Source organism: Octodon degus, unplaced genomic scaffold (assembly GCF_000260255.1).
Source record: "Octodon degus isolate 3935 unplaced genomic scaffold, OctDeg1.0 scaffold00069, whole genome shotgun sequence".
NCBI classification, from domain to species: Eukaryota; Metazoa; Chordata; class Mammalia; order Rodentia; family Octodontidae; genus Octodon; species Octodon degus.
The window spans coordinates 5,257,451-5,265,872 of NW_004524645.1; the positions used below are offsets into that span (position 1 = coordinate 5,257,451).

Sequence of the window (8,422 nt, forward strand, 5' to 3'; positions counted from 1 at the left end):
CATTAACACAGTGCAACACGACCTAGTTTCCCTGCACTTTCGGAAGGTATGGTTGTTCCTTAACAGTAGCTTTGCTAGTGAAATCTTTGGCTTAATTTGACAGGACTATATTTACGCAAAGGCTGTTTTTCTGATGGCTGAAGTTATACCGGCATGCAGGTTCTTGGTGTGATTGAGGGGTCTCATGTATTTTTCTTCCATTTGAACCTATCAGTGAGGGAAGGTGATGGGAGGCAGATATCCCTGTGCTATTTTTCAAGCATGCATTGCTTGCTTGCTTGCTTGCTTGATTGATTGATTGATTGATTGTTTGATGGGCTGTACTGAGGTTGAACCCTGGGCCTTCACCATGAATTATATTCCCAGCCCATTTTTAGTTCTAGATTGAGTCTCCCTAAAATGTTAAATTGCCCAGGTGACACTCACATTGTCCACCCTCTGTCTCAGCCTCCAGGAGTTCTGCCATTACAGATGTGTACCAACACCTGCAGCTGCCCTTTGAGTTTTGGCTGTCAGTAATTATGCTCTCTACCATTGTAATAAGACTGCCACAGTGGTGATGTGAGTGGCTTTGCGTGTAGCCCTGTGTCTGGCATAGTGGCATTCAAAAATCCGTGTAGAAGGCCAGTGAGATAGCTCAGTGGACTAAGCTCATGCTTAGACAAGTGCAGGAACCAGGTTTTGATTCCCCAGTACAGCATGCCTCACAGGTGCCGGCCCCAGCCCTAGGCTCCATGAGGCAGAGACCCAGCCCGTCAAGGCTTGGTATTGCATGCATATAATCCCAGTGCTGCAGAAGCTGAAAATAGGAGGATCACTATGAGTCTGAGCTGCATAGTGAGACCTTGTTAAAAAAAAAAAAAAAAAAAAAAAACACCAAAAATACTTGTAAAACATTGTTTTTCCATCCTTTCCATCAAATACTGAGCTTCCGTAAAGCGACTTCAGATGTGAGTCTGCCAATGTTTGATGCACATCTCATTTAAATCATATTTTAACCTACTTAAACTCGAATGTTCAGATGCACTTTCCATTACTTAGTGGTATGTTACCGAGTACTACTTGTGTTACTTTGACTTGTTATTTTGCACTTCCAGATCTTGGAATAATAGAGCAGGTTAAAAGGCTCTTACTTAAGGCCTCACAGTTACTGAATACTTAAAACTTCACAGCGCCTGTGAGGCATGCTCTACTGGGGATTGAACCCTAGATCCTGCGCTTGCCTAAGCAGGTTCTTAGTCCACTGAGCTGGTCATGGTGGGCGGGCTTGAGCCAGCAGGCTAGTAGGGTGAGGGAGGGTGCATAAGGGTGGTGGTATTCAGTGAATAGACAGGCAGGCCAGGGGCGTGGCCCGGCTATGCAGCGTGGTTACGCAGTGCAGTTACTTATTACGTAGTGTGTGAGGCTACGTAGTGCGTCTGAGAACTGCGGCTGCGCCAACGGTTGCCGCTGAATCTTAAGCCGGAAGCTCATGCCGGAAACTTAAAGGTCAGCGGGAAGCATATGCTGGTGCCCAGTTGCACAGTGTTGCCGGCCCCAGAGACAGCCAGGTAGGCCTTGTGTGCCAACATCAAAATTCATGAAACGTACACGCAAAGAGCAGCTGCAGGAGGCCTCGGCCGAATACCTCAGGAGCCGGCAGTATACTTCCGGGGAACAGCTCCTCAAGCAGGGTGTGAGCCTGAAGCAGAACACTGAGGAGATGGCAGCCAGCATTTTGGTCCAGGCAGAGACTGGTAGCAACAACCTTGTGGCTGCAGCCTCATTCCAGGAGGACCCCCAGGGGGCCGAGGAACAGTTTGGCCAACTGTGGCAATTTCTCACCCAGTCAGACCCCCCGCCGGGCTGTGACATTAAGCCGCTCCTGTACCCGCTCTTTGTCTACCTGTACCTCAGCCTAGTGGAGCGTGGCCAAACGAGCATGGCAGAAAGGTTCTACAGCCGCTTCCATGGCCACTTCCTGCAGGTTGAAAGCCAAAGGGATGTGGTAGAGCAGCTGCAGGCTGCCCACACCATTCAGGACGTCCTGGCCAACCCCACGCTTCGTGCCTTCCTAGACAGCAAGTACGTGGTGCGTGTTCAGGAGGACGGCTACCATTACCTGATGCGCTACCTACAGAGTGAGAACCATGCTGCTCTGTGCCACGTTCTCACCATGTACATCCAGCTGGACGTGCAGCCTGCCGGAGGGGCAGACAGCCAGCGCAAGAGCGGAATAGAGGCCCCGCAGGAGTTCAGTCCTGCCCCTGCCACGTTGCTGCAGGATGAGGGCGCCTTGGAGGCCCTGGAGGACACCATCAGGCGAGTCCGGGCTGGGCCCCACTCCCTTACCACCTTCTACTTGTACACCTTCTACCACATGCAACAGCAGCAGGAGCAGCTCTGTCTGCAGCTGAATACTGCTGAGGTTGCCCCTGACCGCAAGCTGCTCGCTGCTGGCTTTGACAACTCCTGCATAAAACTCTGGAGCCTGAGGGCCAAGAATTTGAAGTCAGAGCCCTATGGGACGGATGTCTCACGCGTACGTTTGGCTTGTGATATTTTGGAACAAGATGAGAGTGAGGACAGCGCCAATGCGGAGGTGAAGATCCTGCGGGGACACTGTGGACCCGTGTATGGCGTGTGCTTCCTCCCCGACAGCTCCGGGCTGCTCTCTTGTTCTGAGGATATGTCCATCCGGTACTGGGACCTGAGCACCTTCACCAACACTGTGCGGTACGAAGGACATGCCTACCCAGTGTGGGACCTGGACATCAGCCCATATAGCCTGTACTTTGTCAGCGGGTCCCTTGACCGCACTGCCAGGCTGTGGTGCTTTGAACGCACGTACCCACTGAGGATTTATGCCGGACACCTGACTGATGTGCATTGTGTCAAGTTCCACCCAAATTCCAACTACTTAGCCACGGGTTCCACTGACCAGACTGTGCGACTGTGGAGTGTCCATCAGGGGACCAATGTGAGGCTCTTCACAGGCCACCGAGGCTCGGTGCTCGCTCTCGCCTTCTCCCCCAACGGGAAGTACTTGGCATCTGGCGGCGAAGACCAGAGGTTGAAGCTGTGGGATTTGGCGTCTGGAACCCTTTTGAAAGAGTTGAGAGGCCACGAGGACAGTATCACCAGCCTGGCCTTCAGCTCAGACAGTGGTCTGCTGGCCTCTGCCTCCATGGACAACTCCGTTCGACTCTGGGAAATCCAGGATACACACTACAGAGCTCCCGTCCCAGGCTCCTCTAGGGAGCTTCTAGGTGTCCACAGTGGGCATATGAGCAAGATCCTGAGTGTGCAGTTCATGGGCTCCAACGAGCTTCTGGTGACTGGAGTTGCACAAGAGGGTCAGGAACAGTAATGCTTAGCCTGGCTGGAACCCACTGGGCTGTAGTGGAAAGCCTCTGACTGCACTGTGGACTGTGAAAGCCTTTACCATTTCCTCCCAGTTTTCCCTAGGGTCCCAGTGTTGTGAGGCTTGGATAAGGCTGGGCTTACTTACATATCAAATTGTGCCCTGAGAATAAAACAAGTTGCAATGTGTGGGGAAAAGGTTGAATAGTTCTTTTTTTCTGAAACTGTTATGTCTTGTTTTCTATTAAAGTGCATTTTCATAAAGCCTCTGAGTGTCAGCAGCTCCTTATTTTCAGTATATCTGCAACAACAACAAACCTTTTAGCAAAAACTTGCCATTGACATAGCCTAGTGGTCAAGTATGTGTGCTTTAGCTACATTTATATCTTCATCCCACCTTTTACTAGCTTGTGCTTTTAAGGCAGGTGTATAGCCTCTCTGAATTAGTGTCCTCTTCTGGAATGTAGGAGTAATCAGAAACTCGTGAGGAGTAAATGCATTGTCAGTAAAGAGTTGCTGGGTCCAATGAGGTTTAGTTTCTATTATGGCTTTCTCCTTTTCCCTAAATAGCATCATCTTGAAGTATATCATATTTTTCCACTGACATTAAATTTTAAGTTAAGGAATGGTACATTTAAGTCCCACAAAAAATGAGCTATGGTTTTTAGTAAGGGTGGACAGGGGTAGGGTTGCAACAGCTGACTTGGGCTGAGGCACTGGCACTTTTGTATAGATCCCCGTAGGCACTATTGGAAGCCTTCATGTTGAATTGGATCCTTTTGCTCCCTCATGTAGGCCTAGATAACTCTGATTTTTTGTACCTATAGCTCTGAAATTTGAAGTACAAAATGGCTGTAAAATGGGCCTGTCTGTAAAACTGCCTGTAAAGACATCTTTCTGTATTCATTCTGCTGAAATGTCCCTACTTGTCCAGGAAGCCCTGTGCAAGGGTTTATCCTCTGGCCTCAAAGAGAGGGAGAAAAGTAAAAAAATCCTTTATTGCTATGTGGGGCAGTTCTGCTGAAGATAAGCAAGAAGCCTCAAGGAGGAGGCAGAGAGACAATTCATCAGAGTGGGTTGGGGGTGGAGCTTTGAAGGGTGGTATGGTATGAAAACGGGCTCTGATTGGAGAAGGCCTGGCATGCAGAAAAAAATGAGAGGAAGTTTGTGTTTCAGGAGGGTGAAGAAGAAGGAAGTCAGTCTAGGAGCAGCATGTGGCTAGTTTGGGATCCCCACTCCATGATGAACCTACAGACTGTTGTATGGGCGCAGACCCAGCACCAGGACTATGATGAATACTCCTGTGCTTTCGTCTGAGTAATTCTTCCCAACAGCATGGGAGAGACATACTGTTGTTGCTGGCTCTTTTGTGGTAGGAAAGCTTGAACCCGGGGTTTCATACAGGTGTGCTAGGCAAGTACTCTATCACTCAGTCAAATCACGATCCCTCTAATTGTCACTCATGTTCCCAGGACCTTGAAGATATCACCTAACTCACATCTGGGCTGAATTCTCCATGCTTGGGGCAGGAGCTAACTTTTTTCTGGTTATCTTACTCACCCACAAGGGCACTTCCATCCTTGGCTGCCTATGATGGGGCTGTGGTGCCTTTAACCTTAGCCAGATTTCATGCTTGTGCTCCTCCCTTATGCATACTTCTCTTTGCCTCACCTCAGTTCTGTTATCCTTAATCTCTGGAACACAACTTAATTCTCCGCCACCCAGTTTTGGGCAAGTTTTAAAGAATGAGTAAATTATTGTCCATTTTCTTTTAACATGATTTTACAGCTGTCTCTGACCATGAAACTCAGACAAGAACATGAGCAGGTAAAAAACTGAAAAAAGAATTAAATTGTAATACTTGGTGTGGGACTTACTTTAGGCTTAGAAAGATCACTGGCAAAATTTTAAGTATGGTTTTCCTTTTAGGTGAAGAATCTGACTAGAAATAGAATTCAGGTACTTTCACATTTTAATTCTGAAAACTTATGTATTACTCATGTGAGCTTTCTAATTTTTTTCTCTGCAGATAATGATGCTAAAACTGAATTAGTAAGGTAAGAGTTCTGACTTGTGCAATAATGCCTTTGTATCTGTGTATGTGTATGTGTATGTGTATGTGTATGTGGGGGGGGGTGTTCTGAGGAACCCTGGGTCTTTGCACTAAGCTTCAGCCTCAGCCTTCTTTTGAAACAGGATCTTGTGAAGTCACTAAGTTGCCCAGACTGAGCTTGACTTGCAATCCTCCTGCCTCAGCCTCTCAGGGTGCTGCAATTACAGGTGTGAGCCGGTATGTCTGGCTGTAATATGCTTTTCTTATTGATACTGTTTTATTTGTATAACTTTACTGAATTATTAAAGTCTTGATTTGTTTGGTTATCTGGTTTTTTTTTTAGTGGGCCTGTTCATAGAAACCAAGGCTACATGTGTGCTAGGCAAGTGAGTTAACACTGCCAGCCATAGTGTTCGTTTTTTTTTTTTTTTTTTTTGCCATAGTGTTTTAACCTTGAAGATTATTGATTTAAACAGTCATCCCAAATGAAAGATACTTCATGTTATATTTTTATGTATATTTTAGGTAAATTAAAAAATAACATATAGTAATAGGTTACTTTTGTTTCTTTAGCTTATGAAAGTAAAGAAGTTTCAAAGGAGTCTACTCTTTTAAGATAAATAGAAGGGATCATTTTTAATGTCCATTAGATGATTTTAATAATGTATATATTGAAAGAAGCTGGCTGTTAGACATCAATTGGAAATCAGCTGATGGCATATGTATATCACTGTGTGTGTGTGTACAACTCCAAGTTTGGAATTAAAAGTGTTAATATATATATTAATTATTTAGGAAACGTTGCAATATTCCCAAGCAGGGTTATCTGAAAAAAAGGGCCTTGTTTCCTAGTGTATGGTCAGAATAATGTTATGTACTGGGGGTGTAGCTCAATGGTAGTGCATTTGTCTCACATGGGCAAGCGCGAGGTTCCATTCCTGACACTTAAGTAATTTATAAATCTCCAGGAAGTCCTAAAAGTCAATTTAGTAGAAGTATGTCACCAGTAATCTAACTAGGATAGCTAGATTGTATGCCCCTATTTATCAGTGGACTGTAAGAATCTAAAACGTCACTATTTTACAATCACACTTCATTTCTGCTCAGGCGATTGGATCTCTAGAGACTTCCTAAGTACAATACTAGGATACATGAGAGACTAGACTATGCACATCGGTTATTCTCTCATGACACAACATGGAACTTTTGTGCTTTCCTATGTTACAAACATGTGAAAGGAAGACCACTGAGGAGAGCTGCTGATGAGGTGGTGACCGTGTCGCATGGTCCATAGGCGTAGCAGTCCCTTGACGGGGAAGGGCAGCATGATCAGCACAGAGGAGCACAGGCAACACTGTGTCTCCTGTGAGTCAGCGCCCTGTGACAGTGCATTTCAGAATGAGCCAAGCAAAGAATGTGAGGGGGAGGTGCCCAGGCAGCCTTAGGCCAGGTATCTTGCCTTAGAAGTTGACCTTAGTCCTGAATTACTGTAGAATAAAGCACTGAGTGTTGTAGTCATTTTAAGGGAGCATTAGACAGATGCTTTCTCCTATGTTAAAATAACAGGAGTGATCAAAAGTACTGTGAATATTTAGAATTTTTCAAACCTTACTGCACTATAAGATACATTACCAAAAACGATGGGATAACAGTGTACAAAGCAAGGAGTGTTCTGAGGAGGATTAGTGGCTTTATGTCTTTTAGTGTAATAATTTAAATATTCATCATATATTTTGAACACTGTTCAATGGTCAACAGTTTATGTTGATTTCTGTCAAACAAAAACACTATGGTAGCGCCAGGCACAGTGGTAGGCACCTGTAATCCCAGCATTCAGGAGTCTAAGGCAGCAGGATCACTACAAGTTCAAGACCAGCTTATGCTACAAAGTGAGCTCCAGGCCATCCTGAACTGCATAGGGAGATCCTGTCTCAAAGACAAAAATGAAACAAAACCAACCAACCAACAAACCAACCAAACAAACAAAAAAAAATGAAAACACTGTGGTATCCTCATCCACTTTCTTCACTGGATCTGGCACCTTGCAACTTGTGTTTCTTCTCCAAGTGAAAATGACCATGAAAGGTGAATGTTTGGAATGGATTCAGGACATCAAGCCAATCATGAGAGACTGACTAAATATACTTATGAGAGAGGGCTTCCAGAACTGCTTCAGAAAGTGGCAAGAATGATAAGAGTACGTTGAGGAAGGTTGATAGCAATGTCTTTCCTTTATTGTGATTTTTGAAAATTTAAACACTTGATTTATCAGTTCAGTCACCCCTCATAAAGACATTTGTTCTTTACCAGCAGGGGTACAATCTGAGAAACACATTGCACAGATAATTTGACATTATGGGGACATGCGAGTGTGCTTACACGGACCTCAGTGGTAAAGGAAACCTAAGTGGTACAGGTCCATCACTTGACATAGACATTTGGTGTTCAGCGTAACATGGTATACTGTTTGACAGTTCATTTTGTAATAAGTAGAGCACACACTAAGACAATGAAAAATAAGTAAGTACATCATTTAATACCAGTCATTATCAGATATTATGTACAAGTTATACATTTTGTACTCCACAGCATGATAGTTTCGTTTCTAAGAGAATCACCACAAACAGGTGGGCAATTGGTTGTGGAAGGCCAGCTCCATCACCTTGTGATAGCAGTTTTTCTGCTTTATTATAAGCTGCATTGACCACCATCATATAAGCAATTTGCTTTTGACTGAAATGACATTATGGGGCACATGGCTGTGCTTTTGGTAAGCTTTTGTATTTTTATATGTTATTTTATAGACAGAACAATAAAAATGACATAGAATTTCCAAACAAAATGGTAGAAAATCAACAATGGTAGGGTATATTGTGATCTTCAGAGTACTTGTTCAGATTACCAGGTACAGGCATACAAAACTCATCAAACAATGGAAGCACTAACTGTTCCTCATAGTGAGCTTGGAGAAATTAGTAGCACAATTGGGGCCAGGGAGACAGATCAGTAGAATAAGCACTTGCCTGG

The 8,422-nt window shown here is 44.8% G+C and overlaps 1 protein-coding gene and 1 pseudogene across 2 annotated transcripts in view; both read left to right on the top strand.

Moving 5' to 3' along the window:
- Rab9a (RAB9A, member RAS oncogene family) overlaps positions 1–8,422 on the top strand; it is a 66,715-nt gene that overhangs the window by 16,119 nt on the left and 42,174 nt on the right. Inside the window, exon 2 of one of the 2 annotated variants that reach the window (XM_023719531.1) lies at positions 5,372–5,404. The exons of the other annotated variant lie outside the window; for it this stretch is intronic. The gene's annotated coding sequence lies outside the window, so the exon portion shown is untranslated. The remainder of the gene's footprint in view (positions 1–5,371; positions 5,405–8,422) is intronic. 2 annotated transcript variants of the gene reach the window in all.
- LOC101571073 lies at positions 1,513–3,349 on the top strand (annotated as a pseudogene).